This window comes from Meriones unguiculatus, chromosome X, assembly GCF_030254825.1.
Source record: "Meriones unguiculatus strain TT.TT164.6M chromosome X, Bangor_MerUng_6.1, whole genome shotgun sequence".
NCBI classification, from domain to species: domain Eukaryota; kingdom Metazoa; phylum Chordata; class Mammalia; order Rodentia; family Muridae; genus Meriones; species Meriones unguiculatus.
This window is the reverse complement of record NC_083369.1, coordinates 34,942,154-34,948,272: the sequence shown is the minus strand read 5'-3', so window position 1 is coordinate 34,948,272 and position 6,119 is coordinate 34,942,154. Positions and strand designations below refer to the sequence as shown.

The following is a 6,119-nucleotide window of genomic DNA, read 5'->3' as shown; positions in this document are numbered from 1 at the left end:
GTTCTAGGAAGATTTTAATGTCTTTTTTTATTTCTTCCCTGACCCAGCTGTCTTTTAGTAGCAAGTTGTTCAGTTTCCATGTATGTGTAGGCTTTTTGCTATTTCTGTTGTTATTGAGGTCCAGCTTTATTCCATGGTGATCAGACAAGATACAAGGGATTATTTCAATCTTCTTGTATCTGTTGAAGCTTGCTTTGTGACCAACTATGTGGTCTATTTTGGAGAAGGTTCCATGAGGTGCTGAGAAGAAGGTAAATTCTTTTGTGTTTGGGTGTAAGGTTTTGTAAATGTCTGTTAGGTCCATTTGATTCATGACCTCTGTTAGAGATATTGTTTCTTTGTTTAATTTCTGTTTAGTTGACCTCTCCTTTGTTGAGAATGGGGTGTTGAAGTCTCCCACTATTATTGTGTGTGGATCTATGTGTGGTTTAAGTTTTATCAATGTTTCTTTCACAAATGTGGGTGCCCTTATATTTGGGGCATAGATGTTCAGGATTGTGATGTCTTCCTGGTGGAATTTTCCCTTGATGAGTATGAAGTGTCCTTCCCCATCTCTTTTGATTAATTTTGGTTGAAAGTCTATTTTATCAGATATTAGAATGGCTACTCCTGCTTGCTTCTTGCATCCATTTGCTTGGAAATCCATCTTCCATCCCTTTACCCTCAGGTAATGTCTATCTTTGTGACTTAGGTGTGTTTCTTGTATACAACAGATTGCTGGGTTTTGTTTACGCATCCATTCTGTTAGTCTGTGTCTTTTTTTATTTAACTTTTATTAATTACACTTTATTCCTTTTGTATCCCCCTCATAAGCCCCTCCCTCAGCCCATCCTGGTCCCACCCCCCCTTTCTGTATGCATGCCTCTTCCTAAGTCTATTGGGAAGGTCCTCCTCTCCTTCTTTCTGATCTTTTTTTTTTTTTGTTCTTCTCAATGCAGTTTATTTAAGAACCTTGAACAATCTTCTGACCCTGGAGAAAGCCAGCCCACAGCTTAAAATAGCCTCTGGGTAGCCAACCCCAGCGTGCCTCGTGGGCAATGCAGATAGGTCCACATACACAGAAGCAAGCCAGATCCTTAGCCTTAGCCTAATATCGAGTTGTTTGTGACAGAGACCACTCACCATTGGGAAGTTGGAAGGCGGAAACCAGCTCCATCTTTAAGGTACAGCATTACGCAGCTCTCTATAGTTCCCCCTTTTTGTTTTAGAGGCATCAGGCAAGAGTAGAGGTCTGATCTCTGATATTAGAAATAAATTGGGACTTTGTACTGATGTTCATTTAGGTGTCATCCACCCAAAGAGCATCAGACCCGTACGATACCTTTTTCTCAGAGGCGGGACCTGGGGCATCAACCCGCATGCAATCAGACATGCTCTTCTCTGGGTCGAAAGTGGCTGACCCAGAAGAAGAAAACAGGAAACAAACTAGGAACCTACCACAGAGGGCCTCTGAAAGCCTCTGCCCTGCAGAGTATCAAAGCAGATGCTGAGCCTCATGGCCAACTGTTGGGCAGAGTGAGTGGAATTTTATATATGAAGTGGGAAATAGTAAGAGCTGGAGAGAACAGGGTCTCCACAAGGAGAGCAACAGAACAAGAAAATTTGAACACAGGGAACTTCCCAGAGACTCATACTCCAACCAAGGACTACTTATGGAGATAACCTAGAACCTCTGCATAGATGTAGCCCATTGCAGTTCTGTGTCCAAGTGGGTTACATAGTAATGGGAAGAGGGACTTTCTCTGACATAATATGATTGGCCTGCTCTTTGATCACCTCCCCCTGAGGGGGGAGCAGCCATACCAGGCCACTGTAGAGGACAATGCAGCCACTTTTGATGAGAACTGATAGACTAAGATCAGAAAGGAGAGGAGAACCTCCCCTATCAGTGGACTTGGGGAGTGGCATGTATGCAGAAAGGGGAGGGAGTGTGGGATAGGCAGGGATAGGCTCTTCCATCAGTTCAAATCTTTGACTATAGCAATAAGAAATATGAGAAAATCATGCTAGATATCCTGATAAGTCATTTAGCAAAAAGGAAGGATGCAACCTTCTTCAGTGATTCTAACTTGTCCCTAATGTAAGTTAATGGGGGGATACAAATAAATAAAGTGTAATTAATAAAAAAATAAAAGAAAGAGGAACATAATCACACCAAAGAGTGTTGGGGTGATACCTACTGGGAACACATGAGTGCTGTGCTTGCTTATCAGGGTTGCTTTCTTAACTGAAAAGGTGGGTGGAAAGTCAAGGTTGGTTTTGCCATAAAAAATGTACTACATGGTTTCTTAGGCTGCTGACAACCAGAGTTAAGACAGAGCATTTATAGCACAGTAATTGAATCTCAGGGACTGGGACTTTGACAATTGCTGACCCTAAGATCTGATGAGCTAAAAACCACAGCAAAGGTTTTATCAGCATTACCAGTAATATCAGAGTCTGTGCACATCAAAATTCAGGTAAAATGATCCAGTTCGAGTTGACAAGTCTGTGTACCAGAATTCTGGTCACAGAACTAGAGATGATAAGGTCTAGATAGTAATAAGCTTCCCAGAGTCCAATGTACACAAGCTGAACAATTTATCATTGGATTCCCTAGGCACCAGTGTCTGCTGCTTGCAAGGATTATTCCAAACTCCAAAGATAGGAGGCTACAAAGGAAACCAGTCAATCTGAAGATCCACTCCTTTGCCCCAGAAAATCTGAAAATGAGGTAGAACAAGTGTAATATCAAGTCAGGAACATGATGGAAGGGTTGGGAAACTTATAAGTCATGGTTTACTAATTATCCACAGTTGTCGCTACCAACTCAACAGTTTATTTAAATAGTTTATATACGCTATTATGGTTCTACACACTAGTTAAATATGTATAAGGCTTTGAGATCTATGACTATGGCAGGAGTCCAGATTGTAAGATGTTTTAGACATGATTTAACAGTATCCTTCAAATGCTGCTATGTTTCTATTTGTTGACTAGGAATTTCAATACTTAGAGCTAACGGTGGAAAAAGAGTTTGTAGTATCATTGAAGGTGATGCTTACTGCATCCATCTTTGCAAAACAGAACTATTATATATAACTTTAGTGAGTGTTCCAAAAAAAGGAATGCTCAAATTATTGTAGTGGATTATTGCATGATTCTTACTAGAACACCTTAATATCTGTAAACCCTTTAGAAGAAAGAAACAAAAAGAAACATAATGTACACATTATGCCCATTTATGTAAAACAAAGAATATGTGATTTCTTTTTTAATTTTTATTTTTTATATTAATTAACATTTATTCACTTTGCATCCCAGCTGTAGCCCTCTCCCTCATTCTCTCTCCATCCCACCCTCCCTCCCTCATCTCCTCCCATACCCCTCTCCAAGTTCACTAATAGGGGAGGTTCTCCTCCCCTTCCATCTGACCCTAGCCTATCAGGTCTCATCAGGACTGGCTGCATTGTCTTCCTCATCTGTGGCCTCATCAGGCTGCTCCCCTGTAAGATGGACGTGATCAAAGAGACAGCCACTGAGTTCAAGTCACAGATAGTCTATGTTCCCCTTACTAGGAAATCCACTTGGAGACTGAGCTGCCATGGGCTACATCTGTGCATGGGTCCTAGGTTTTCTCCATGCATGGTCCTTGGTTGGAGTATCAGCTGGAGAAAAGATCCCTGGGCCCAGATTTTTTGGTTCTGTTGCTCTCCTTGTGGAGCTTCTGTCCCCTCCAGGTCTTTCTATTTCCACCTTCTTTCATAAGATTCCCTGCACTCTACCAAAAGTTTATCTATGAGCCTCAGCATCTGCTTTGATACTCTGCTTGGTAGTGTCATTCAGTGGCCCTCTGTGGTAGGCCATATGTGACTTCTTTAACTATCTCAATGTAACATTGTAAACATGGACAAAAAATGAATGGTAAGTTGACCAAGTAATGGAGAAGACACCATCATAATTACTTTCATATTTCCTAAATAGTGTTCATTTCTAAAAAAAGTTATGTGTAATATTGCACAATTAAAAGCAGCATGAACACAAAATTAAACTTCTATTTGTAACTGGATGGAGTGATGATTGCTTACTATGTGTGAGGTGCTGCATTCACAACTCAGGACCACAAAACAATATGTTTGTAAAAGATGAGGAATCGTGGATATGTGCATTTTGTATCCGCTATTTATTCAATATTGCATCTTACTAAAATTGACTTCATTTGGGTACAGCACAATGTATGTTGAGGTACTTTGGGTGAACCAGTGTCATCTTTGACACAATACATACACTTCACATAAATAGTGTGAAACAACTTATTTGGCTCTTCCATCAGTTCAAATCTTTGACTATAGCAATAAGGAATATGAGAAAATCATGCTAGATATCCTGATAAGTCATTTAGCAAAAAGGAAGGATGCAACCTTCTTCAGTGATTCTAACTTGTGCATAATGCTGTTACCATTTCACAGGAAGAAAATTGAGGAGCCTACAAATGGGATTTCCTTGCCAGGAAGCATTACCTACCAGCTATCCAATGTTCCACAATCTTCTGTGGATTGTGTTTCCTGAAGGGGTGAAGGCAGTAGATGTACTACTTGGGAAATTACATCAACAAGATGGGTTTGCAATTGATGGTGGCCTCAGTACCACCATTAGCTCTGTCTTGCCAAGCCAGGTCTGAGGCAGTCTGACTGCAGGAGTAGTATGCTTTGAAGCAGAAATGAAATCAGGATGGAGAATGATTTTGTTTCAGACAAATGAGCTCTCTTGTCAGGATGTGATGCTTTTTTTCCTGAACCCTAAGGATAGATACAACAGTTCTGTAAAGAACCAAGTTCTGTAAAGAACATATATCATATTTTATGTTTTTACCTTTTAGTGTTGTCATTGCCATGATCCATTTGGGGGATGCTGATATCACCACTCTTCTTCTAAGTCATTGGAAATATGTATCAGAGAGAACATCATCATCATAAGAGCTGAATGCCACAAATGAAAGAAGTTCTGTTAGTGACGTGTTCTAGCTCAGCACAAAGCCTTGCTGACTGTTGGGTTCTCACAAACCTTTAAATTCATATCTCATGGTTTGCTTTGAAACGACTTTAAGCAGTCCAGGAGATTCATGACCTTTCAATGTTACCGACACACTTGTTAGCCCCATTTTAAACATAGGGAATACCATAAAGTCGCTAATTCCCATTTACAACGTCAGTGAGTTACTCGGATATGTGGTCAATTCAGGTCCGGGAGCCTTAATATTCACACACAAGGTTTACCGGCACTTATGATGTTCAGCAGGGTGTCATCAAATGGAAGGGATTCCAAAAGTAAACTAATCTATATGTCAGAGTTCTCTGGCAGTCTCTGTGCTAGGATAGTGAAAGTGGTTAATGAAAACCACATGGAATATATAAAAGTCTTACATTTTTTCTTTTTTAATTTTTATTATTAATTACATTTTATTAACTCTGTATCACAGCTGTATCCCACTCTCTCATTCCCTCCCAATCCTATCTTCCCTCCCTCATCTCCTCTCTGCCCCTTTCCAAGTCCACTGATGGGGGGAACCTCCTCCCCTTTCATCTGACCCTGTTTTATCAGGTATCTTTAGGACTGGCTGCAAAGTCCTCCTCTGTAGCCTAGCAGAGTTGCTCCTCCCTTGGGGGGGGTATCAAAGAGCCTGCCATTGAATTCATGTCAAATGTCTTACATTTTTATCTCTCTTCTAGGAAGCCCAAATGTTAGTGACTGCCAACCTTAACAGAAACAAGTTACTGTACGCATTCTTATGTTTCCATGACTACTGGGACTAGGTGATGATTCCTGAGCAATACTATGTTCCAATGCACACACATGAAATGCCAGAGTGAAGTCTTTAAAATTACTTTGTTATTGAGTCATGCATTAAATAGCCAGTGTAACTTATAGAACCCTGTGAAGACAATTCTTGGTTGTCTACTTGATCACCCCTGAAATTAACTGAAATTCAACAGACTAGTCACACCTCTGGAAATTCTTTTATTGTTATTAAAACCTTTGAAATTGAAAGACTCATTTCTCATGCACATCTTTGAAGTGAGGAGATATGACGTTAAACAGACATCATTTGAGATGAGAAGGCCCAGCTTTAATCTGGACCA

The 6,119-nt window shown here is 40.3% G+C and overlaps 1 pseudogene; it reads right to left on the bottom strand.

The window, feature by feature from the left end:
* Positions 1-2,117: 2,117 nt before the first annotated feature.
* Positions 2,118-4,880, bottom strand: LOC132649875 (uncharacterized; annotated as a pseudogene).
* Positions 4,881-6,119: the final 1,239 nt, after the last annotated feature.